The sequence below is a fragment of the Chiroxiphia lanceolata genome, chromosome 2 (assembly GCF_009829145.1).
Source record: "Chiroxiphia lanceolata isolate bChiLan1 chromosome 2, bChiLan1.pri, whole genome shotgun sequence".
Taxonomy (NCBI): Eukaryota; Metazoa; Chordata; class Aves; order Passeriformes; family Pipridae; genus Chiroxiphia; species Chiroxiphia lanceolata.
This window is the reverse complement of record NC_045638.1, coordinates 67,591,033-67,617,255: the sequence shown is the minus strand read 5'-3', so window position 1 is coordinate 67,617,255 and position 26,223 is coordinate 67,591,033. Positions and strand designations below refer to the sequence as shown.

The window sequence follows — 26,223 nt, the reverse complement described above, 5'->3', positions numbered from 1 at the left end:
AATTCATTAGTTTTGTCAAAAGCGCTTTCATGACAGAGAAGCAGTGGTTTACCAGTCCTCTACCAAGTCTCACCTGCTTTGCTTTCAGTAATTGTACAGAGGTTAGACATGAATTCTTGAAAATTAGTATCCCTCAGTGTCCTTAATGTCTGCAGATTCAGAGCTTGACCCTGAGTTGGTTTACAATCTCTACCAGACTTCCTTTATCATACCTCACTGTTAGGTTTTTCCAACTCAGACTAACAAAACCAGTGCGGAACATCAGAAGAATTAAACATGAAACATACTCAAATCTGCCAAATGAAGTATTGCCTGCCTAGATTTTCAATATCAGTTGCCAAACATATCTGGTTTTCCTCACATATTTCAATGGTTATTCTTCTCCCAAGTCTCTTGCTTCTGTTACATCAGTCGTATTTAACCTCACAGTTGTAGCTATTTCCTTCTTAATGGAAATCTTTCTTACTCTAATCTTTACTGCCCTGAATATATCAACTTCAATATTCTTTCTGTCATACTGTTTGTGGTAAAGACTTCATGTCACAGACAGAAAAAAAGGGATTGCTGCCAGATCTCTTTTTAGTGAGTCTGCTCAACCTATCCTCAGACAACAGGAGTCCTACAGGGCAACCTATTCCATTTTTTTTCCTAAATAGTAGCAGTCAGACCTTGCTGTGCACACACACTCAACAGCTGCTTCTTCTAGAGCTTATCATAACTCATGTCTCTCTACTAACTTTACCCAGCTTAAGTTAACTAATATGGTCATCACTTTCAATGTGAGGAATCAGTGCACAGGCAGTTGCAAAAATTCCTTTAAAATGCTTTCACAGTTATTCTAATGCGATTTTCAGTCCCTCATTGACTCACAGGGGCCCCTTGAGTATGACCTTTAATGAGCACATCTAAATTAGGTCAGATCAGTTATGCCCCGAGTGACACACTTTTTCCATTAGCTATAAATGGAATTTAGGATGATGAGCTTAAACATAAGCATTGTCAACACCCTGGGCTCAATCCAATTGCCTACATATGGGCCACTCTCTTCTGCCTGGGATGCAAAGTGTGTGGTTGATGCTTCTGGGTGGTGCAAGTCTGCTGCAATGTGCTATATCTGTTAATGGCTTTGTTACACAAACCAAACTAAATATTTTTGTTTATATCAAAAAAGAATCTACTAATAATGATGTTTAAACTGCTCCAGTATATCTGTTCTGGGCAAAGCTGCTGATTAAAAGTCTTCTTTAAGTCCTCTGTGCCATTTCTACCAGTCTTCTGGGGATACCTCAGGTATGCTTGAGTTTCTCAGACTGTACCAGATGCCCATATTTCATCAGCTGAATTAAGACCTGAATGGGATTCAATGTGAAATTAAAGTATTGACAATTTATGAGCAAGGAAAATCACTTAATTAGGTGTCTAAATGCTGGTATCTGCATTAAGGTTGATGTCTAAATTTCCATTACTCTGCACAGAGATCTTGAACTTCATGGTATCTATGGCCCTTTGATAGTCCTTAGACAGTCAAACATCCTGGATGATGTTACACAAGACTTACGGACTACCTGTGAAATTTTGCAGTGGAACTGGAGGTTAACCAATATATCATATTTCAAATAACACTGAACTGCTATGTGTGTGTGTGTGTGTGGCGAAATTTTACAACCCCCAAACCAATCAAATCACATAGTCTAAATATTAGTCTGAAAAGCTGGGGAAACAAACTGAATCTCACTCCTAAACCAGATATTATTAGTCTTCTTAAAAGTGACAGTGTTTAATTGGCTAAGTGGTAAAATGATTAAGAATTAAAAAGAATATGTTTCCTGTAATTATTAGTAGTTCTATAGAACAGGCAATGGTCCGAAGAAAGCAAAATGTTAAATTAAAGTTTTTGGTGTTAAATAAAATGTTATAAAAATGTTCTTTTCATATAAATTATTTATAAAACACCAAGGGACTCAAAGCTACTTTTAATCCTTGTTTTCTTTAGAAAATAAATGAACCCATTTCAATTTTTTTTCACAAAAAGATAAATAGTTGATTCAAATATAGCTGCAGATTTCTTGCAGGTTTATCAGCTGAATATGTTTCATAATATTTCTTTAGTGTGCACTTTATTTTAATCAAGTTTCCAATGGGTTTGGTTTTGTATTACTTTATTCCAGTCTTATAGTAACTAAAAAAATGCCTAGAGATTAAGGATACTGTTAGGGTCTGAAACATATATCTAAAAAATATTTTTTCCTCAGGGATTAGAAGGATAGCACAACATCTTCCCTGTGGAGAGACTGAGGAACCTTAAATCTTTTCTGCCTTTTTGCTTATTAAATTTAAGTACACAACATACTCCATGGTTGATTGGAAAACATGCTATTCAACTGAACCAAATTTACAGCTATGTTAAATTCTCCACAGTGAAAATAAAATCCATTGAAGCTGATAAAAATTTACCCCCTTTTTCCTAATTCAGATCAAAGAGAAGAATACCTTTTTATGTTTTCAATGTTTATATTTTAACAAGAATTATAACCTCATTTTTAACACCTCTTTCTAAATTATGTGACCCAGTGCAGAAAAAAATCAAAGCATCTTCGCTGTTCATATTATCATTTCTTCTAGTTGATATTTTGAATACTTTTGCTGATGGCTCAGAAAATACTGGAGTTAAATATAGCTACAAATCAAAGAGAATATTTAACTACAGTAACAAAAGAAAGGCTTCATAACCAAGAGAAGAGGCACCACATTATTTCCTCCCATCCCCCAGGGGAAGGGTATAAAGATTATGAATGTAATAGGGGCTTTTCACCTGAAACATAACTAGGGAAAAAGAAATAAAAAGACTGCAGCTGTCCCAGCTTGTTGTGCTCCTTATGCTGTTCCTAACAAGGACATCGGAGTGGTTTGGGAACTTAGTCCTTATATAACAAAGAATGGCACTTTTTCTGAGCATTGAAACTTTATAATCCTTAGGGCTTATCTCAATAGTAATTAACCTCCATGGCAACTAGCCAGATAAAACTCCATAAATCTCCTGGAATCTTCAACCTAGAAACTAATTTATCTTTTTCTTCTTCTTTTGAGGAAATTAAAAAAACAGTCTTAACTTTGAATCTAAGCAACAAGAGAGTAGTACAGGAAAATTGTTAGATTTTCACCATATTTATTACTTTTCAAATAAATATTCTTGAATGCCTAATTGCAATATTAAAAAACATAGGCTGAAAACTTTTGAGAAATTTCTTTAAATGTCAGAGAAACATTTCTGTTATGGTAAGGTGACAGGAAAAAAACCCTCTTTCTTTCTCTGGATATTATAGAGAAGGAAACTGAAAGAAAAAATACTAATATTCATATGAAGAGCAAAATGGATTCATAGTAACACATGAATTTTTATATATTTGATATTGGCAGAGTAAAGAATGTGTCTAAAGTCATTCATGTCCTAAACCATTTATCTAAATATTAGTGGGAATTGCCATCCAAAGGTTCCTTACAAAATCAAAGAATCATAGAATGATAGAATCATAGAAAGTTTTGGCTTGAAAGAAACTTTTAAAGATCATCTAGTTCCAACCCCTCACCACGGTAAGGGCAGCTTTCATTATATAAGGTTGTTCAACCTGACTTCGGACACCTCCAGTGATGGGACATTCACATCATCTTTGGGCAACCTGTTCCAGTGTCTCACCAACTTCATAGTAAAAAATTTCTTCCTCATGTCTAATGTGAATTTTCCCTCTTTTAGTTTAAAACTATTACCCTCTATCCTATCACTACAGCCCTAGTAAACGTTGTCTCTCTGTCTCTCTTTAAGTAATTGAAAGACCATGAAAAGCTCTCACTGGAACCTTCTTTTCTCCCGGTTGAGCAACCCCAACTCCCTTAGTTTCTCTTTATAGAAGAGGTGCTCCACTCTTTTGATCATTTTCATGGCCCTCCTCTGTAACTGCTCAAAAAGTTCCATGTCTTTCTTATTCTGAGGACCCCTAAGCTGGACATAGTACTACAGTTAGTGTCTTACGAGAATGGAGTGGAGGGTGAGAGCTATCCGCCTTGACCTGCTGGCCACCTTTATTTTGGTGTAGCCCTGGATATAATTGGCTTTCTGGGCTGTGAGCACACACTGCCTGCTTATATCTAATATTTCACTCATCAGTATCATGAAGTCCTTATCCACAGGACAGCTCTCAATCTATTTATCCTCTAGTCAGTACTGATTTTGGAGATTACCTCAACCCAGGTTCTGGACCTTGCATTTGGCCTTGTTGAAATTCATAAGGTGCACACAGGTCCACTTCTCGAGCTTGTCAGGGTCTCTCTGGATGGCATCTGGTAGACACCAGATGAGTTATTATTGGGTCAGAACCACCTTATGGGGAGTGTGTGTGTGTGTATGTATGTGTGTGTGTGTGTGTGTGGAGGGGGAAGGGATGAGTCAAATCCGAGGGGTGGCATCCTATCCCTCATGGCAGGCCCCTGGAGCCCACATGGGGAAGCCCTGGAGTAGTTGTCAGTCACAAACAGCCTGGGAAAACCATAACACACGACATCTCCTGGAGCCCCTAAACCGGGCTCAGATTTGCAGGGATAGTGAGGACATCGCCCCTCACCTTGGCCTGAAACCCCAGAGTGGCTGGTGGGTCAGAGACCCTGCCTGGAGAGGTTGACCATAGGGACCAGAGTAGGTTAAACCACAGGTATGTGTTCGCCTCGTGTCTCGGCCCTGCCACCTGGACTTGCGAGAGCTGGTCTTCTACAAGGTTTCAGTGGTAGCTTTCTCTCCCTCTTTCTCCTTTCTTCTTGCTCCCTCTGCTTCTCTTTCTCTGCTCCTTTCTTGGTGGTTAGGGTGGCTTGGAGCTGGATGGATTGGATCTTGACTTAGGTGTTGTGGATTTATTGCATCTTAAGTGTTGTAGATTTATTGGATCTTGATTTAAGTGTTGTGGATTGGTTGGATCTTGAACTAACTGTTGTGGATTAATCGTATATGCTGAGGCAGTATTGTGGTGCAACATGTTTGTCTAGCTTGTGTGGTGTCCTTTTGAATTTTGGCCAAATTCCCTTATTTGCTCCTCTAAATTAATAAAGAAATCCCTTTGGAAAAAGCTTGTGGCTTATTCTCTTGATGCTATCTTGAGGCATTAAAGAATCCTATACCTATATATTAAAGTAAAACTCCTAGCCAAGCCCGTGAGCCAGCAGCTCCTGGGGCTGGAGTCTTACAACATCCCTTCCTTCTAATACATAACTGCATCACTCAGTCTGGTATCATCCACACTATATCACTAGTAATACATTGAACATTTTCTGTTCTAGTGCAGAACCGTGAGGGACACCACTCATTACTGATCTCTATTTGGACATAGAGCTGTGTAGCACTTCAAATGCAGCCATCCAACCAATTGCTTATCCACTGAACAGTCCATCCATCAAATCCATCTCTCTCCAGCTTAGTAACAAGTATGTTGTGTGGGACCTTGCCAAAGGCCTTACAGAAGTCAAGTAGACTTCTGTAGTCTTCTCTTGTCCACCAAAGCAAGCACTCCATCACAGAAGTGCCACCAGAGTAGTAAGGCATGATTTCCCCATGGTGAAGGTGTGTTGGCTGCCTCTAATTATGTCACTGTTGCTCATATTTCTTGACAAATCTTCCAGAAGGATCTGTTCCATGATTTTACCAGGCACAGAGGTAAGGTTGAACTGTGAATCAGATTCACTGTAGCCACATACACCAACTAGACATGACAGAGAGAAAACTTCAGCAACTGAAAATCTGGAGCTCACCATGTTTATCTTGCAATTAGCAGTAAGTAATATATAGACATACTCTTACATTATTTGCCTATAATTGGTGCTACTAATTGGTTATTGATTTCTCTTAAGCAAATGCAGTTGCAAACTTTCCGTTTAAACTGAATATGCAGTGGAGAAAAGTTGCTGTGCTGGGGACAGCTGAAGGATGCAATATCAAGCTGCTTTTTTGAGCCTACTTTTGAAATGAAGAGAGATTCTTCATTTTCTCTTTACTTTTCCTTGCCTGCTGCAAACTCTCAGTATCTTGCTCAAGTCAGTTCTGATTTTCATTTGTACTATCACTGAATTCAGTCATCTCGTTCAAACTTCAGAGAAACCACCCAGTCAATGGAGAAAAAAAACCAATCAACAGCGAACTGGTAATATTTTTCTATTAGGGTACTGACTTGATCGTATTCATCAGAGGGCGTGAGGAACTCCAGATTTTTTGACAGAAGGACAGCCTAGCTGTGGTAGAACCAAATAGAGGAGGGTAGAAGATGAGCAAAGTGAGGAGAATTGTAACAGTTCAGGCATAGTATGTAAATGTAGCCTAACATTCACTGAATGTGTAGAGAAACATTAAAAGAAAATTAAAAAAAAAAAGGGAAAAAGAAAAAGGTTTACAGATATTTTGCACTAGGAAAAAGATGAGTAAAGAAGGGAGGGAAGTGAAGCTGCATGAAATAGTTATAACCAAGTTTCTATGACCAACTTGGATGTAACAAAAATGTGCAAAAATGGAAAGGATGAAGTTCTTAACATGTCTAAGACAAGCTGTACCTCCACTGACGGACAAAAAGTTCTAAACAGTTACACACTCCTAAAATAACCCAAACTACTTAAGTTTTACCAAAAGTAAAACACATAAAATTCTGGAGTAACTCAATTCTATTTATAAAATAAAAATTATTTACTGTGTGCTGAATTTTATTTTGATTCCAGTTTTTTTGATTTTTTTTGTTTTATTTTATTTATTTTAAATATTTACACAGACTTATTTTGTGTAGAAAATAGTTGAATTTCAAGATTAATAGAGTCCCGAGTTTTGAAAATATGAATTTCCTCCATGTATGCTCTTTACCTCTCTCTTAGGCCTGACACTCTTTACCACGAAAACAAATGTATTTGAGGCTTTTTATAGGCTTCAAACATAAATATATGAATAACATGGCTTCCAGCAAAGCTGGGATCTTCAGGTTTTCACAGTTTGTATGATATGAAAGACCACAAATAATAGCTAATGAACTGAACTCTTAGGGACAGCATTTTATGATCTTAACATTTTTCAAGAATTTCTATAACTTTGTCATTTTAAAAACTTTGAAAACTCCAGATAAAGAACTTAGAACTAGGATCATTGCTTAATAATTAAATATAGTTATAAAAGAAAGGAAATAAAATTAAAAGAAAAAGAATCCCAAACAACTTGTTTAACAGATGGCTCTACTAATTTGAAAGTTAGGAGCATACGGTAGCTCTCAACTGCCCCTCATTAAAAAAGACAGTCCTCATTCTAGACCCAAATTTCGCACCAGCCTACTCATACCTGCTGTTCTCACATATATTACTGTAAACTATTTACATTAGATAAGATAAATCATGAAAACAGGACTGTTTGCAAACCTCATTTATTTACTGGAAAGACTGAATTTCCAAAACTGCTCAGAATCCTACAACTTCTCTTCCAGCGTGTAAGTAAATGGAGATATCTAAAAGAAATTGGAATTAACCAATCCTTCTTATTCTCATTTTGAGCTAGTGAGCACACAGTAATCTTATATTTTTGGTCCATTTCATAGGAGTTGGGTTGGTATCACCTAACTTAAATGTCCGTACCATGGATCCCTTTGTCTGAGCTAATCAAAATAGATTTCGTCCATGCACAGTGGCAACAAAAGCGTACCTCTAAGTGCATTATTAGGCTGGATTGTTTTAGGTTCCTTCAGGATGCTAAGAATTTTACCCCAGAAGTACCCATTTTTCTATGTTGACCAGTCACACATCTAATGTGACCAGCTCAGATGTAAATATTTACACTGTAGATTGGGAAAATTAGGTGGCTGGGCATCAGTTGGTGGTGAGCAGTTGTTTTCATTTGGATTACTTCTCTTTTTTGAGTTTTATTTCTCTCTCTTTCTTATTTTCCTTTCCACTACAAATTATTATTATACTTATTATATTATTACACTACTATTACTATTATTACTATTATAATATTTTTAAACTGTTCTTATCTCAACCCTTGAGTTTTCTAACTTTAACACTTCCAGTTCTTTTCTCCTCATCCTTCTGGGTTGGGGGGAAGTGAGTGAATGTCTGTGTGGTGCTTAGTTGTCGGCAGGGGTTAAACCACAACAGATGAGCATACACATACATATATTTTTTTGTCTCCTGAAACACCCAGTCAATAACATTGAACCAAGTACTGAACCACGTTTTACCATGTGCTAAAGCATAGGCTGTCAGTCTGAGGGGCTTTCATCCTGTCTTGTACTACGTTCAGCTCCTCTGTTGTCACAGTGCAGCCAACCCTGCACTACATCTGTCTGGTTAGAATAGAGTGGGTTGATGTATTTTCAATGAGGCTTTTTCTTTAGTAAAATACTTTTTGTTCACACATAGCTCTTATATGGAAAGACATAAATTTCAGTTAAAAATATCAAAATAGAAACTCTTAGGATATATGCGGTCATTTCACCTTCCATAGTCTGATTCAGAGGGCAAATTATTTGTCTAACAATTAAACCAGGCACTAATCATTTATTTGTTAAATGGCGGACATTTGAAGTGTTTTCTTTATCAAAATTGTGTCCTTTGGCAAACAAACATGCTGCACTACACAAGTATATATAACATTATTGTGACTATAGTGTATGCTGCTAAGAGTCAAAACAATGGCAGACAGTAAGAAAATAAGAGATGCAGTAGAGATTAGCCTGAGGAAGTTGGAGTGATACAGTTGTGTTGTAAACTGTATAGGGATGAGGGAACACTGAATTATTGCTGGAATGATAAGGCTGGAGTGATGAAATTTAGAGGATGCAAATCACCAATGTATACAAAGCTCAGCAATGATAAGAACATAAAAGGCATTGCATTAGGAGTTTTAAAAAGTTCAGCTAAATCAGTATCTTTTTTTCCCCAGAAGCTGCCCAAAGCAGGTGACTATGGAAAATAAGAATAAGCCTGATATGTCCATTGAATATTCCTTTAATTTTCAGCAATTTGTACTCACAGATTGCATGAGAATGAGGTGGCTTATGCAATCAGTAACTTTCAGAGGATTTCTCTTATGAACTGGTCCAACCTTCATTTGTATCCATCTCAGCTTTAACAACCACAGCTTTCCTTAGCTTCTCTCACTAATCTTGGCACTATCAGAAAAAATACATATTTTTTGAAAGACAAACAAACCAACAAATAAACACCCTAAACAACGGCAACAAAAAAATCCAACCAAACTTGTCGCAGTTAAATGGTTGTTTTAACTGGTTCCACTGCAGAAATAAAGAGTAGAAAGCTGATTCCTCTCCACATTTTCATGCTACACTTTGTAGATGTATGTCATAGTCTCTCCAGTCGCCTGTTTTCCAGAATGAAGAGCCATAATTTGAAGTTCAGTTTAAGGAATCCATTCCATACAACTGGTCATTTTTCACACCATTCTGTGAATTTTTTCCCTTTCTAATACATCCTTGTTGAGAAGGAGGGATCAGCACTGTACAGAGTATGAAAAGGACTATTATACATTATACAATTACATTATATTTGGAGGTAATATACTACCATGGAAAACATACTATTATGCTTACACTGCTTATAGAATAACTCCTAATCTTATAGACATATAATGTCATTAATGCACCTCAGAAATAGATTAATAGCAGAACAGAGACTATTAAAAATTATTTTATTAATATTGGTAGACGTGTCATGGGTGTACGAAACAAATTTTTTTTCTTAGACTATACATTTTACTTTGATAGAAAAACAAACTACTAAGAAAATGTAAAATCCTTCTATAATTTGATTGTGTTTTCTCAGGGTTTACGCAGGAAAAATATAAGATTAAATTTGACCTACGAGTCCAACAGTGAATGTAATCATACAATATTGCATCTTAAGAAGCTGTTACAAGAGAAAACAGGACAGCAAAAGTTAATAACATGCAATGAAGCAACGGAAAAATTCACTCAACCTAGTAAGAGTGTAACAAATTTTTATAGTAAATAGAATTCAGCATAAAATGCAGTATTACTACTCTATTCTTTTTAATCTCTATGTTTTCTATACTACTCTTGTCATAATATTTTTTTGGTTGGTGATTACTGTTTTTACACTTTTATTTATGCTTGTTTTCTCTTTTTTTTTTTTTTTTTCTGTTTGCAACTGGATATTTTCCATTTGATTCTCTTCTGCTTCCTTCATCTCTGCTTGCATGCATACCAGTGCTCTCACCTCTTCATTTACTGTATTTTGAATAAGGTATTTGATGTCTTTGTACCCTTTTGTGTATTGACATCTTAGCATCCTTTTATATATTTACACCTCTCCTGTGTGTAGTCAATTTTTCTAGTGCTTTGACCATTTCTTATTTATGCACTTTTCCATTCCCATTTTATCTTTAAGGACTTTTATCTCTCCCTTTGTACTCTGGATACATAATACACATTTTATTTCCCAGTCTTTTGTTATTCAACTAACTTTCTAATGTGAAAATTATCTCAGAATAATATTAATTTGATTTGGGTCATTTTATAATTTCAATACTTGTTTTACTAGTCTTTCTTTCTGTCCTAGCACAAGGTTGGAAGCAAGGAAAAAGCAGAAAAATGAGAACATTTTTGTATCTGTGTCATATCCAAGTGTAATAGAAAAAGCAACATTAAAAAACATTGTCAGAAATCTGTAAAAACAAAAGAAAGAATAGGTGTTTTTTATTTATTTTATTTTACTGTATTTTTACTGAGTTTGTGAAAAATCTTGACATTTCACAAAGATGAGAAGTTCATGTGACAGGTTTTACTTGATAATGGATGTAGAACAAAGATGAAAACGAAACCAAAAAGAAAAATAGACTTGCCAAGCAATGTGAAATAAATGAATCATGTTCTAATTACTCCATTGCTAAAAGTGTCGAAACTTTTTAACGAATGCTAGTTGGTCCAATAAATGTAACATCTACTGGTAACTCTTTGCTACCACTGAAAGTAACAGCAACAAGCAATAGAGTCAGTACCTGTGAAAAGCTAAGGCATATTGCTTATTAAAGCAATTCAAACTGCTTTTACACTGGTCACTCTGCATAAGTGGTCTCAAACACATAGTGAATCATGAAAAATTTATGCAAATATTTCTTTTTGAAACCAAACATATCCTCAAGTAAAACTATGAAGCATGAGCGCAGAGTAGTTTAGATGTGTAATATAAAATTAAACACTGACAAAATCACTAGATATACAAGAAAGAAAAAGGGTTTTGGCTGCTGTTGTTATATTCTACAGGCAAATGATGAAAGTAAAATCTCGCTTATCATCGTTTTCTGAAATACCTATTTTAATTTGCAAGCCTTCCCAAATACTACCAGGGAATAGCCTTTACCTAGGCCATATTTATTCAGGAAAATTATTTAATTCAAAGAAATTGTACTTTAAAATGTCTGGGGAAAAACCAAAAAAAGAAGAATGTGCCACAAAACAAGAATATCCTTATGGAGAAGAATAAATATTCTTGTAAAGCAGTATCCTGTCTCCAGCAGTGACCAGCTGCAGATGTTTGAGGAAAGAATGTAAGAAAAAGAACCTGTGCCCTTTCCACTCTTTCACCACATCCTTATCAAAAAGGTGTGTCTGGTCATAACGAAGGTCATTTGGTTGATCATTGTTAAGCCATGCAATGTTTAACTCTTATTGTTTTTAAAGGTCATCTTAATTTTGTTACTTCACTTGTATAAAGATCTCATTTCCTCCTCAGTGACTTTAAAGCTCATTCTTCTGAAAGTTGTTACCTGTGTTCAGCCTTCACTCTATGCCAAGGAGTTTTACTTGATTGCTTTATCTGGGAAATTTCTTTGGTTTTGTCCTGTAATATTTAAGAGTTTTTCCATTAAAGGAATGCAAAATAAATTGGCAGACAAGCCACATTTCTGTACAAACTGTCTGTTAACATCAGAAAGGGATTCTGCTGAATCTGCCTCAAATTACCTATCACCATAATCTTATTATTTATCATCATAGTATTCTATCCTTGACCCTCTCAGAACAGTTTGCTTCATGTGTTATTCCATGTATGTTTTCCAGATACCAGAGCCACCTGATTTTGGGATGTTTTAGCTAAGTCTCAGACACTTACAGACAGTTAATGAAGAGATCATTTGTGATATTTGAAAACACATTGAATCAACGTACAGCAAAACTGCATAACAGCTGTATAAATTTTATTATACATTAATGAAGGTTGTTAGCATCTGAATAATTACATAATCAGTTGCCTCATATGAAACAAAATGTACCATTCTTTACCAACATTATTGAATAAAACGCAGAGAGTTTCTTCAGCTTACTACTTTAAGACAAATGACTCCTAAAATTTTGAGGAAAAAAAAATATTTTGATCTTCTAAGACAACAGCATTTTTATACTTCCAAAATGTTTACCTCCAGTTGACCTATTTTCAAAATAAGTTTCTTAACTAATTCTTACATTGTTTAGTATATTGCATTGATTTCATGTGATAGATCTAGGCTTTTATTATATATATATATATATAAATACACATATATAGAGACATATACATACATAAAGAAATACGTGTGTGTGTGTGTGTATACATACCATCTGTATCTATAGCTATATGTATGTGTGTGTCTGTATCTGTGTCTGTGTCTATGTTTATGTAAAACTTCCTTTTGGCCTTTTTATGATCCACTCAGCCCCCTGCAATTATACACGGAAAACAAAGGCTGGCTGATGGCTGTCCTTGAGGATGGGAATAGTGCTATTGGATACAGAGATGAGAGCAGGTTGGGTTGATTGTTGGATGGTGGCAGACCTACGATATTGTCAACAATAACGTGGCAAAGAGAGGTCTGAAGCAAGGAATGCTCTGCAACCAGCTTCCTAGAAGGAAAAAGGAGCTTTTTCCCTACAAAGCAGAACTCTGAAACACTGGTATCTAAGACCGATTCACCAAGTCTTTTTAAAGCAGCTATCATGTAAAATGGGAGAACTAAACTCACATAAATATATCTGACTAATATTCCTAGTTATTAGTCCACAAGAGACACATATTTCAAGGTTTAAGAGACACTCATTTCAACAAATCTGCAAATAGAGGAGAGATTTTTGAGACAAAGTTTAAGTTAAAAGAAGTGGATATTGTGCAACACTGTTACTATTTTAGTAACATGTATAAAGTGCAGACAAATAACCATATCTATGCAACACATATATACAAATAAAATGACTGGTACATGCTGAAGGTGGAAAAGAGAACTTGTTAATTGCTTGTAGCTAAAAACAAACTTATTTTTAATCTTGTCACATACATTCATTTTCCCAGTGTGAATTAAATATAATAAAAACCTGCAAGGGAACAAATGACAAAATCAGATTTTAAAAGTTGCCTATATAGCCTAACAGATGGGTCTTTGTGTCACTGGTGATATTACATTGTGTTCTTTTAAAAATGAGCATTATATCCTTTTAAATTCACTTATATTAAAAAGTATTATTCCTCTGATAATCACACAGTGAATGTTGATCTGATTAGTTTCTTGATCTGTGTTGCTACCTGGTAATGGAAAGAGAAATCAGAACCGACTCCCCTGTATATGTTTTACAACTTTTGTATCTCAGATATCAGTAACACAACATGTTGCCCAGGTGTTTGATACATACGGAGTTTTCTCTGTTAGTCTGTCAGTCACTGGTCCCAGGGCTGTGTCCCATCCATGCAGTTCTGTGGTTTTCCTGCCTCACAATACATACTGTGAAACCCTGTTAACATCCTGCAAATTATTGCACTGCATAACTGAACTTTATCTCAACTCCAGTTAATTAAATCAATAGTAAGCCCTGGGCTTTGCACAAGCAATCCTGATGGGCATTGACTGACAGTGTCAGCTTTATAAAACATCACAGCATAAAGCTTTGTATAGCAAGTTAGTTCTTTTTCCTTCTCTTCATCACAGTTGCTAACATTTTGGCTATATCTAGTAGGTGGTAGTGATTCAGCCAGGGTAGTAACATGGAGTGTAATAAGAAAGTAAAATGGCTTTATTTGTAATTGAATGTGCCTATAGAGAGTTGTGGTGGGTGTGTAGACAGCCTTTCTGCTGGTAACAGGTTGAAAAAATTTAACCTTAACAACAAGAAAAAAATTATATTTTTAAAATCCCTTAGATAATTCTTTATAAAGAAACTTAGATGTCTACAGTGGCAGTGTAATGGTGATACTTTCCCTGTATATTTCAGAAATTCATTATCAATTATCCTTGCTTATAATGCTCTGGAGATATAACATACATACATACACATATATATGTTTTCAGACTTGTAAAGGTGAAATAAGACACAGATTGCATCAATCCCCAAGAGATGTAATGCAGCTATTTTTCCTAGACACAGGAAATTAATTTGAAATATGAAGTTTCCAAATTCATTTTTTAAAAACGATAATAAAGAGAAAATATTTATATTTATTTATGTTCTACCTTGAAATAATAGCATAAGAGCATAAATTAATATGAATATATTATTTTTTTGTATTACACATCTCTTTGAATCCTGAAAAAAATGAAATATTTGACTTGAAAAAAGTGCATGAAAGAGAAAATGGCAATTAAAACATGCTGGTTACAAGGGCCCTGTCATTATCCATGGCAGCAGCAGACCTCCTAAAGAATGCATGAATGTTTCAATGGAATAATCTGGATTGAAAAAAGAGTAGATATTTTTTTCTTCTAAAATATTTTATTGTATTTAAAACTTCTACTTTTAATACTTACAGAAAGCATTAATACTCCTTTTTTAAAAAGAATGGTTTAACCGTGTTTGATTAAAGTTTTATGATATTCCCATTAAAAGATCCTATTTTCAGTTGGTTATAACTGACATAGTTTAACATCAATACTCTCATTATCTGTGTCAGATGCTTGTCTTAGCCTGATTTTGTTTTCAGTTTCTGGGAAGATTTCATCCTGGAAAGCAAAGCTTATTCTCTCAAGTTAAACAAAATAGGTTGCTCAAATATAAATAAATTTTACATCACCATGACAGTTTCTTTGATAACCCAGTTTCTCTACACTCTGGAACTAATAGTTTGTTAAAGAATGTTTCTGTAATTTAATTTTTTTAAAATTAACATTATATTTTAAGCTGCACCTTTGAACGATATCACAATTTTAGACAAAAGACAATTGTTAAAATTGTAAGTTGAAATTTTAAAAAATCCAGTATTTTTCGAAACACCTAAGCCTTTCCTGATCATGGCTGTAACAAAAATAAATAGATGCCCTTCCCAGAGCTTTTGAACATGTTGCAAGCTTCAGAGATGCAGTTCATTTATGCTTTTCCCCAAAGCACTTGGTCATCTGTTCTCCAAAAAGGAAAGAGGAGGTGGTGCCAGTCTCTTCATCGTTATATAATATTTATGTTGTTTTAGACAAGAAGGGCAGGAAGGAAATGCATCTTACTTCAGTGATCATGATGGTAGCAGGGATGCCAAAAGCACACAACTGAAAAGGCAAAGCCTTAAGTCTTCTTAAGATTTCCAAAATGGGGTTTGAAAGTGGAGAAGAAATCAGCTGAAAGCTTGGTTGGGGCTAAAAAATGGTCCCAATGTTACCAAAAAAAAAAAAAAATGGATTAGCATCACATATTTCACAAGAAGGGAAACTAATTAAAATTACATAAAACACCCACAAACCCTGTGGATGGACAAATATTTCCCAAATAAGAGATTGTTCCAAGTTTTCCTGAAAAAATGATAGATTTTTTTGGGAGGCAGAGGGACAGAGGGAGGGAGGTGAGGAAGGAAGAAAAATCATGTGGAAATGGAAGTGGAATATCACTGAAAAAGTGACACATTCAGGAAGAAATGTACCATTCCCATAGAGTTCTGCTCAGCCTATTCACGCTCATACAGAACTCCACAGTTCTTTTCAATCCAATTTAATTTGGATGACTAAGTATTTTGAAATAGCAACTGAAATGTAGTAAAAGCAAACTGTCAGTCATATTTTCTCTGTCTCCCTAAGAAAAGAGGGAACTGAAGGGTAACAGGACACCACAAAAGTTTGTGTGGGAGTCAGGAAAGCATTAATGTTCAGAGGGGCAGATCAAAAGGACAGTAGAGGCTGTGCACAGAGATCCAGCTGCAGGCACTGGGCCCTGTTCCTAGCAGCACTGAGTCTCCAGCTGTGGGTATGGTACTACATGCTACAGCATCTACAAGAAAGCTGTCTGGTTTTATCCCTGCAGAAGTCTTCCTCAGGGTACCTGAGGGCTACAAAAGAATCCAGGGAAGACTTGCTGTACTGCTTTGGTCCTTACACCGTTTGGTCTTACTGCTGTGCTGATACCTGACACTGTCCACTCTCCCTCTGCTTAGCTTTATTCAGGACACAGAAAGCCAATTTATCTCAGACAGCTACTTTTTACCCTCTCTAACGTTATGAAAATCTTTAGTGAAATGAGCTCAGACAAATACATTTTTCCAGGGGAACTTTTCAAGGAGCATGCTGTCCCCTTTTACCTTCTAAATGCAGTAGCTATCAGTATAGTTATACTGATGAATCTAATCAATATTTTTTATAATATTTTATCCCCTAGATTCCCCTGTGTTCTGGCTGATGGAAACTTAGGCTACTCTACAGCACTGCTGGTGGGCCAGCATCTTGCTTCTCATGGGTAAAATTCCTGTAATGTCTCTGGTAAAAGCCTTTGTCACAGGTGAAGGAGGTAGGGGAGTATGGGAATACAAACATGCTGCAGTTTGCTTAAAGGGCAGAAACATCTGCTTGAGTCATGAGTGGCTTGTTGGCTGAGTTCAGCAGGGGAGAATCTGGCAATTAATCTGAAGTGTCACTATATTCAATAGAGATTGTTGTAGAGGGCTTCTGGGGACATCAAGGTAGCTCTCATGACCAAAGATTGCATATGTTTCTGTGGTTTATTAATTTTTAAAGACTTCTCTACACTAAAATAGTAAACTTTTTCTGCGAATAAAGTCTGCTTAGTGACTTTCTTCATAAATGGTGACCTACTTTGTAGAAATAGGTATTTCAGTATGGATATGGGAGTTTCTAAGAAGAATCATATACCTACAAATTACAGTCTATGGAAAAAGAGCAGTTATTAGCTCTTTAAAGGAATAGGCTCTGAGATAATAAAATTTACACCGCTTGGGGCCAAGTTTGCACTTTGGACTAATTAGAATAATTTTCATATACAAAACTAGAAGCAGAATTTGCCCTTCTTGATGAGTTCACTTCTGTTTTTCTACCTGTTTGAAAATAAGATTCTGCTCTGAGATCATCCTATAGTCCCTGGACAAGTATAAAAGCTTTCAAAATACTATTTTAGGAATCTTACCTAATCTGAAATCCATTAAAGATTATGAAGTGCAGAAAATGGCATATGGGTTATATACGAACAACAGATCTTTTTTGAATTTCAATTTCTCAATTTTTTCATCATGTTGTGCAGTATATATCGTGTATCTCAATGTTGTTATGTGAATCATCCAAGAGGACTGATCCAAAACCCACCTCAAACAGTAAAAATTATTTAAAAGGATTCTGGGTCAAGCCCTAACACACTTCCAGACTCCCAAATATCTTCAATCCTGTTCCTTTTCAAATGTTTATTTTTATTGTTTTTTGGTTGGTTGATTTTTTTTTCTTTTTTAGCAGATACCTTTGCAAAAGGACCTTATGGACTGGATTTTTCAGTGAAGCTACAGGCAAATTTTTCTGTCGACATTGTCTTTCTCCCCCTTATCTGCGTCTTTGTGGAACTGAAATGGCACAAAACCTGAGCCCTGGAACACATGGGCCCACTCCTGCTTTTCTTTTGCCCCTTTTGCCATGGACAAGACACAAAAGCATATATACAGGCAGTTTAGGCCGCGAAGGTCCCTGTCCTGAAGGTCCACTTCCATAACATGGTGGACCTAAAGATCTTGCTGGACATACTGAAGGCCAGTAGTCTGAACCTGGAAAACATACTTGATGCAATAGGAGCTTGAGCTAGAGTACCTGTTCTGAGAGGATCAGAAGTAATTCAGCCTTGCTAGAGTTTCTTAAGGGTGTTTGGTGTTCCCCAAGAAAACTACAGATTTAGGTCATCCTTTTGGAGGCAAGGGGCTTGCTTCTCAAGGAAAGTGCTTCCCAAAGAGTTCTCAGTGAGGTAGGTACAAATGTCTGCCTCTGGCTCTCTGAGGTCCTTTCACTCCTTGTGTCCCATTGCAGGTTGTAGAAGGGCAGGGGAAGTGGCAGTAATCAGCCTGTGGGGCAAATCCACACTGGGACAGCTCATGAGACTGCAAGTACATCTGGCACCCCATGTTCGATGATAACAGAGCTTCTCTCCCAGCCTCTGACCCCCTGATTTTCAGTGCAAATCCAAGATACATGCTGGAATCAGGGATGAGGGTGCCTATAGGGGTGGTTGTAGAAGCATATTGCAGCACAGGGATCCTTCTCTGGGGAACATCCAAGCACATCCCAGCCTGTTGTCCGGTGTGCTTTGCCTTGCTGGATTTTTGCAGTGATGCTCGCTCCCATGCTGCCCCTTCTCTTGCCACTTCCCAGAGAGTTCACTTTCATTTTCACTACCAGGACCCACTGTCCAGTATCCATGAGCCCCACTGCATGTTGTTGGCCAAGGCTGCAGGAGGGACAAGCTGCAGCCTTCCCTCTGCCCGGAAGTGCTCAGATTCCTGTGAACAGCAGACAGCTCGCAGCATGGAATCATGCAATCATTAAGACTGGAAAAACCTCTGAGACCAACAAGTCCAACCATTCCCCTAGCACTGCCAAGCCCACCACTAAACTATGCCTGCATATGCCACATCCACATGCTTTTTTGAACACTTCGTGATATTGTGATGACTCTGCTGTGCCCTCTTCTGAAACCATCAGGATTAGTAGAAGTTTTCATTTATTTTCTTCTCAAATTTCAGTATCTTACCAATTTATCATTCAGAAATTTTGCCGCTTTCCTGCTTGCTCTTTTCTTATTCTCTTCCTGACACCTATCTCTCTTTTTGACAGAAACAATATTCCTACCTTTAGTAAACTTTAAAATTCTCTATTCTATTGACCTTATTTTTGTTTTGTAAACATTAGGGGACTCAATGTTGGTTTTTTGACTTATTTCATTTGAAGTTTCATGTTATCTGATAAAAGGTGAAGAAAAATCTTTGTGAGACTTTCACTGCTTTCTGAATCAAGAACAAAGGGATTAGTTATTTAATCAATAAATAAATAAAGTACACAGTTGAAATATCATGTGCTACAGTGATTGAGTGGTATTGTTCAGTGGGACAACTAAAGTGGTATTGTTCAGTAGGATAACTAAAATCTGTTTTCATTTTAACAGATTTTGAAGAAATTTTTGAGCTTAAAATTTGCTATTTAAAATTTGAACACTTTTTGAGAATCCAGTTCCTCAAATTATACACTCACAAATTTGTACTTTTAAAAGCTTCTTATCCCTCTCTTACTATATAGAAGGTACATATGAGGGCAAAGTGTGGGACCAACTATCCTGAGAATAACTTGCAGTTTTCAAAAAATGCAAAAAACCCAAAATATAAAAATAATGCTCTTAAAGTTAAATTAATAATTTTGGGGTTTTCCTTCTTTTAGAACAACAACAAATATAGATATGTATACTTTTATATACTTACATGATTTAGAAGCCTTACAGTGCTGTGCCCATTGTCCCTTTGATATGGGTTTTTATTGAATCTCATTAAAGTCTTGATTCTGGAATGCTTCTTTAACCAAAGAAACTGAGACTCTAAAGGTTCTCATACTGGAGTGGGACCAAGTCAAACCTTCCTACTGATAAAGGTTACCTATTAGCCCCTAATTTTCAATATTGAAGTCTCAATTATTTTCAAGAAAAAAATCCAGAGACTGATTTTTTTTTGCATTGTTTTGTGTGCTTTCTTAGGAGCAAGTTTTGGATTCTTGATAAAAGTAGAACAAAATATTCCAAATTACCATACATTTGACTTCTGGAAAACAAGAAAGTTAAGTATCATTCATACAAATATTTAAACTGTCAGAGACCTTAAAATGGGAGTAAATTTTAAAAAGTTTATAGACCTTCCATGGCTTTTTAAGCTTCTATACCACAGTTCTTCAAATAAATAAGAATAAAGAACTGCTTCAACACTGAGCTCGGTGAACTCTTGCATTCCTTACTAGACTTAAATGAAATTGCTCATGGTCAGTGATTCTAACTGCCCTAACAACTTTCTATTTTTCACTCCAGTCTTGCTTTCTAGTTAGATGCAAATTAAGGGTATCTTACTGTGTGCTTAGAAACTCTTCTTTTTGCATAATAAGGTGTCATGTCTATTATTTAACAGCTAGCTGTGTTGATATACAAATGTATAAGCTGTTCAGCAAAGTCAATTTTTAATACAGCTAAAGCTTCTTACACAATGTGAGACTATGACCACAAAAATTTCCCTTGCAGTATACAGTATTTGTCATGTTCCATGGGAATTTTTCCAGAAATGTTTGTTTCTTTTACTTAAGTTGATTTCTTTTACTGCTTGCTCTAGCAATCAAAACTGTCTCACTATAGTCCCGTATTCTCTCACTTGCCTGTCTTATACACATAGATGACCAGAAAAGAGAAGGGAAGGGAAAAAATTTCCTCAAATCTGAGTATATAATCTAATACAGAATGAATTCTGATCTCAATCTTATGTAAAGTAAAAAATTATGCATTTGTGCCAAAACCAAAATTAATTTCAAAAAATTATTTTTATCTGGTTTAATCTTTTTTTCTTCAAAATTACGTAGGGTTTTATCATATCACAACCAACACAGACAGCATTTTTATCATCCCAAGATCCGTATGAGAAAATATTTTCATGTGTTTTCATTTTAATTTATAATTTTTAGCTGTTGTGATAAAAATGAAAACCTTGTTTATGACCTCCTTATTTAGGAATTTTCTTTCTTCCTTTTTTTTTTTCCTTTCCAATTTTTTCATTTTGTCTAAAAACATTTGAAATGTCCTCGCCTACTCATATTCTCAAGATGTTATATGGTAATAAAAAACCCCAGCCTTTCTCCACTCATATCAGATGACCTTTATCTTCATTACTCTCATATTTATCTGAAACAGACCACCTCACCTATCCTTGCTTTGTTGCCTATTGCTCTTTTACCACATTCCATTCTACAGCAAAGCTCAGAATTGGAATGGAAGGCAAGTTGTTCCAAAGAAAAATATTTCTATTATAAAACTCATCACAGGTAGAAGATTCATTTATGTCAGGTTAGCATGGTACAAATATGCTTGAGAAATGACATTTAGTTCTATGTAAAATAATTTTCATTTTTCCTTTCCCACAATAAAGTATATTTGATATTCCCTGCCTCACAGCTATTGCTTTTAGAAATACATCAATTACAACTGCATCCCAAATTATACATTTTTGTATAAAGCACAACATATGTATGCAGACCAAAATCTAAAAAAAGTCCCATATTCTGAAAAATATTCCACTCAAATGCATAAAGAAGTGTGGCTACTTGGGGTCATTTGTACATTACGTGCTTTTCTTGAAATGAAAGCGCGATTTGGTTCTATATTCACTTTTATGTCGATACGGTTCCATCTGAGATCCTTGCGTCCTCCAAAATTGACTATCTTCAGACATTATGAAGCAAATCTGTCTAACAAAAGGCTAGAAGTTATAAAACAAGCATAATGCTGTCAGGCTTCAAGGTCCATCAACTAATAACAATAAAAACGAGTTTTAGTGCCAATTCTTTCATAAAACCATAATATTTAGTTGCCTCTGTTAATGTTAAAAAGGGTTTTTAATCTCTATGGAATTTAGCTTAATAGCATACATCCTTTTCTATGTTAAAAATAAGAAAAAAAATCCAAACCCAGCAAAATAAACGAATCTTAATTCCAGAGAAAATATAATACAAGTGGTTTTTTTATGACTGTCTTAAAGTTTAGCTTAAAGACCTTAAGACTATGATCAGTCATTAGAAAAACCTGTCAGCAACTGAAAACAGTTACATTTAATAGGGGATGGTGTTTCTACCCTTACTAGCTATGGTGAGTATTGCACTCCAAACACTTAATTATTTTCAGCAGTTTGCAAAATAAGTCAGTCACATTTAACAAACATCATAATGCTCAGGTTCATACCAGTGTCCCAATGACTGGGTAAATTAAAGGAAATTTATTTTATGCAACATCAGTAGAGGTGCCAAAATCTGACCTACTGGAAAAAAATATGATTTTACATGGTACCTCTAAAAATTACAGCCAAACACTAACAAACTGATTTCTCGTGGAAAGCTTTCCCTCGCTAAAGAGCAGTGGTTTATTCAAAACTTGCTGGCAATAGTCACTATTTAGTATAGTCAAATCCTATTATTTTGTTAATAAATTATTCTATCCCAGCCTTGCTTACTCAGCTATGTAAATTAATTAAACTAAATCAATTCCTATGGATTATTTTAAATAAAAATTTACATAGGTAGTTAATGACCAATCTTTCACTTTCTGTGGATGGCAAATATGTCCCTATCCACTTTTTCACTCACTATTCCCCCAGCAGGATCAGGGGGAGAATCAGAATGGCAAAAGATAGAAAACTCACAGGTCAAGGTAAAGAGAGTTTAACAAGTGAAGTGAAAAAAAAAGAAGTAAACAAACAAGCAAGTGATGCAAAAATAATCACTCATCACCAGGAGATCCGTGTCCATGCTACAAGCAATGGACACCTTGGGAAAATTCCCACAGATTTACCCCTGAGCCTGAGGTTTCATGGCATGGAATATCCCTTTGGTCATTTTGGGTCAGGTCTCCTGGCTGTGTCTCTTCCCAACTCTTGTGTGACCTCAGCATACTCACTGATTGGGCAGAGTAGGAAACAGAGAAAGGAAACAGAGTAGGAAACAGAGAAGGCCTTGATAGTGCATAAGCAGTGCTCTGTAAAAGTCAGAATATTGCTATCAACACTGATTTGGCCACAAATCTAAAACACAGCACCACATGGGCTGTGTAATTCTCCAGTTTGCATGGTAGGTTTAAGAGAAGGTAGTTAGATTTGCTCTTGATGGCACATAGGAGAAACAACAAAATTCTCCAGAGGTTCAAAATCAATTTTTACTTGCAAATTTTAGAACATGCCAATGGAATAAGCACTGGGCAAAGTTTAACTTAGTGAACTTTAACATATCCAGATACAACAAGGCACTTAGCAAGGCACTGAGTGGAATTTTCCTTAGGCCACTTTGCAATATATTTTGAGAAGAAGAAGATAAAAGAGAAAGAAAAAAGAAAGGAAGATAGTCACCACCCAAGGATCCAGCATGGTCTCAGTAGCTTTTAAATCCAGGGTAGTGGAGTGTGCCATGCAGCACATATTTCACCATGCTCTTATCTGTTCCGGACTGCTGGGGCCCTCCAGGTGAGCTTATGCTAATTTCAGCACCAAAATCTCATGCTTTACACAGATCCAGAATATTCCTGGTGGTCCCATGAGACCAACCACCTCCACTACAGTGCAGGTCAGCAGCTGACTTTTCAAACGCTCCTGAGCTACTCAGCACAGTTTGAGAAGGCTCAAGGGGGTGGAGGGAGCAGTGCACCACCCCACCTACACAGGGCTCACTCTGTTCCACCACAATTCCCATCTGATTGTTTTGAGCCAGTCAATCATTCCTCTAGTCTCTTACAGGTTGCTATGAGGAAAGTTAGCTTCATCCCAGACAAAGTCGGTACATTCCCCTTTCAAAATGAATAGCTATGTATTTCATTTGAGTCATGGTGAAATCTGTTCATAAGGATAGAAGAGGACTTAGATTTGTACTCCTGATTCTGTGGTGAAATGTCTCATTTCATCAAATGATTAAAGAGATCTGCTCTAATTTTTCTAAATATGGAAGCATTGTCATGAGAAAATTACTTTTTTGGCCACAACATTGCCAGGAGGGAAAGTCCTGTTTGTAACTATGCTGCCGATGCCTAATGGGAGTAAAAGCACTGATAATTATAGAAACAGGTTTTAGACAGATGAAGTGATTATAATTTTTTTTTTTTTCTGGGAAAATCTGTGTTTCAATGATTTGAAATGTATTTTAAACTAGAAATGTATCCAGAATATTCTGCACATTCTATGGAAATTTTGCATTTAATTGGAAGAGACCTTTAAGTATAGAAAAATCCGAGTGTTTTGCTTTGTTGCTTTTTAAATTATCTAAAATCCAAGATTTTATGCATTCACTTTTTTTCTAATCTGTTGACAATCTAGTCAATTTCTCTAAATTTAAAATAATTTTTAAAAATCAATTTGGCATAAGTTCATAATTAGTTATTAATACATTGCTAAACAGTCATCTTGCAGTCATTGGTAAATGTGTAATCCTCAAAAGAAACATATGCATTTAACAGCCACAGCTGCCTAGCACTTCATTAAAAGACTAGAAAACTGAGATTTAGGTAATGACCAAAGAGTCCCTTAATCAGCTTTTGTTTTATGGACACGGCTTGAATACAGTTTGGGGGAAAAGGGAGAGAGAGTAGTAAATGTTAAGAACAAGGTTAAAGCATGAACTTAACCATAACAGGTTTAAATTAACCTGGTCTCTTTTCTAGATTGTTTGAGGTAGACACTAGGAAGGAATTAATTGCACTGTACACAATGAAATACATAGATGAAATATCAGGTCACAAGCATTTAAATTGTGAGAAAATGCTAAGGTTTATAGTATTATGGTGAATGAGAAAGAGAAGGGACTTGTAGATTATGTCTGAGAAGCAATTTGTGATAAAACTTTCTTTGTAGTTTCATCCAAACTCAAAATTTCATGTGATAAGTATAGTTTAACTTACTATAGAGACAGGAATTATGATCCCCTAATTCACACCTTTTACTGAGAGGCAACTACATGTGTGCATATCTACAGACTGATTATGCTGAGCAGTAGAAGAGAGACTATTGTGATGTATTGACCTTGTGGTGGAATGCTAGGTGGTCCCCAAGCTGCTCTATCACTCCCCCTTCTCAGCTGGACAGTGGAGACAAAATAAGATGGAAAGCAACTTGTAGGTTGAGATGAAGTAGTTTACTAAAGCACAAGTGAAAGGTCTTGTGTGCACAAGCAAAGTGAAAAAAAAAAGACTTTATTCTCTACTTCCTATCAGCAAGCAATGTCTGGCCACTTCCCATGAAGTAGGGCTTAGGGCTTCAGCACGTGTAGCAGTTGCTCCAGAAGGCAAACGTAAATAAGAAATGCCCCTCACTTCCTCCTCCTTTCCTTAGCTTTTATATCTGAGCTGACACATGGTATGGAATATCCCTTTTGTCAGTTTGGGTAAGCTGTACTAGTTGTGTCCCCTCCCAGGATTTTATGCATCCCCAGCCTACTGATGAGGGGTAGAATACTGGAGACAGCACTCATGCTGTGCCAGCACTGCTCAGCAGTATACGAAACGCTGGAGTCTTACCAACACCTTTCTATCTATGAATGCACAGTACAGCACTGTGAGGGCTGCTATGGGAAAATGGAACTTCACCTCAGCCAAGACTCAATACAATTACCCATAGCACACAGTCTACCACATACACTTAAAGGAGTATTTTGGTTAATCTCACTGACTTAATTGGCACCAATTCATTTACATTCCTAGAGGAAGAAGAAAACTTCTACCTTTGAACCTAGTCTAGCATGAAATAAGTTTCCAGACAAGGAAAATATTGAAGACTGGAGATGATGCCTCCACATTCTAAATGCTTGTAATTTCAAGTAGTATGTGTAGATCACAGAATCAAAGAAAAAAAAGAGGTTGGAAGGAATGTCTGGAAATCAAGACCCCACTTGAATGAAGGATAGTTTAAAACCTTAAATAAGACTGTTCACAACTTCTCCAGTCAAGTTTTAAATATCTCCAGGGATGGTGATTCCACCCTTTCCCTGTTCTGGTACTTAACTGCTGTCGTTGCAGTTAAGCATTCAGCTTCCTAATGTGCAGTTTGAATTTCCTTTGTTGCAACTAGTTTTTTACCTTTTGTCTTTATGTGCTGATTTTAAAATAGAATTAGTATCCTTCATATTAGCTAGTATGGTGCTACTTTGGATTTGTGCTGGAAACAGTGTTGATAACACAGGGATATTTTAGTTATTGCTGAGCAGTGCTTACA

The 26,223-nt window shown here is 36.1% G+C and overlaps 2 long non-coding RNA genes across 3 annotated transcripts; both read right to left on the bottom strand.

Moving 5' to 3' along the window:
* Positions 1–9,335: 9,335 nt before the first annotated feature.
* LOC116782678 lies at positions 9,336–24,992 on the bottom strand. 2 transcript variants are annotated; one of them, XR_004355308.1, is made up of 3 exons: positions 12,636–13,014; positions 11,810–11,883; positions 9,336–9,520 (listed from the first exon to the last, which is right to left on the bottom strand). It is a non-coding gene; the product is annotated as an uncharacterized LOC116782678 (long non-coding RNA). The 2 variants fall into 2 exon arrangements; XR_004355309.1 differs by lacking the exons at positions 9,336–9,520; positions 12,636–13,014 and adding exons at positions 10,560–10,827; positions 24,950–24,992.
* Positions 21,543–22,261, bottom strand: LOC116782679. The gene is made up of 2 exons (XR_004355310.1): positions 22,221–22,261; positions 21,543–21,726 (listed from the first exon to the last, which is right to left on the bottom strand). It is a non-coding gene; the product is annotated as an uncharacterized LOC116782679 (long non-coding RNA).
* Positions 24,993–26,223: the final 1,231 nt, after the last annotated feature.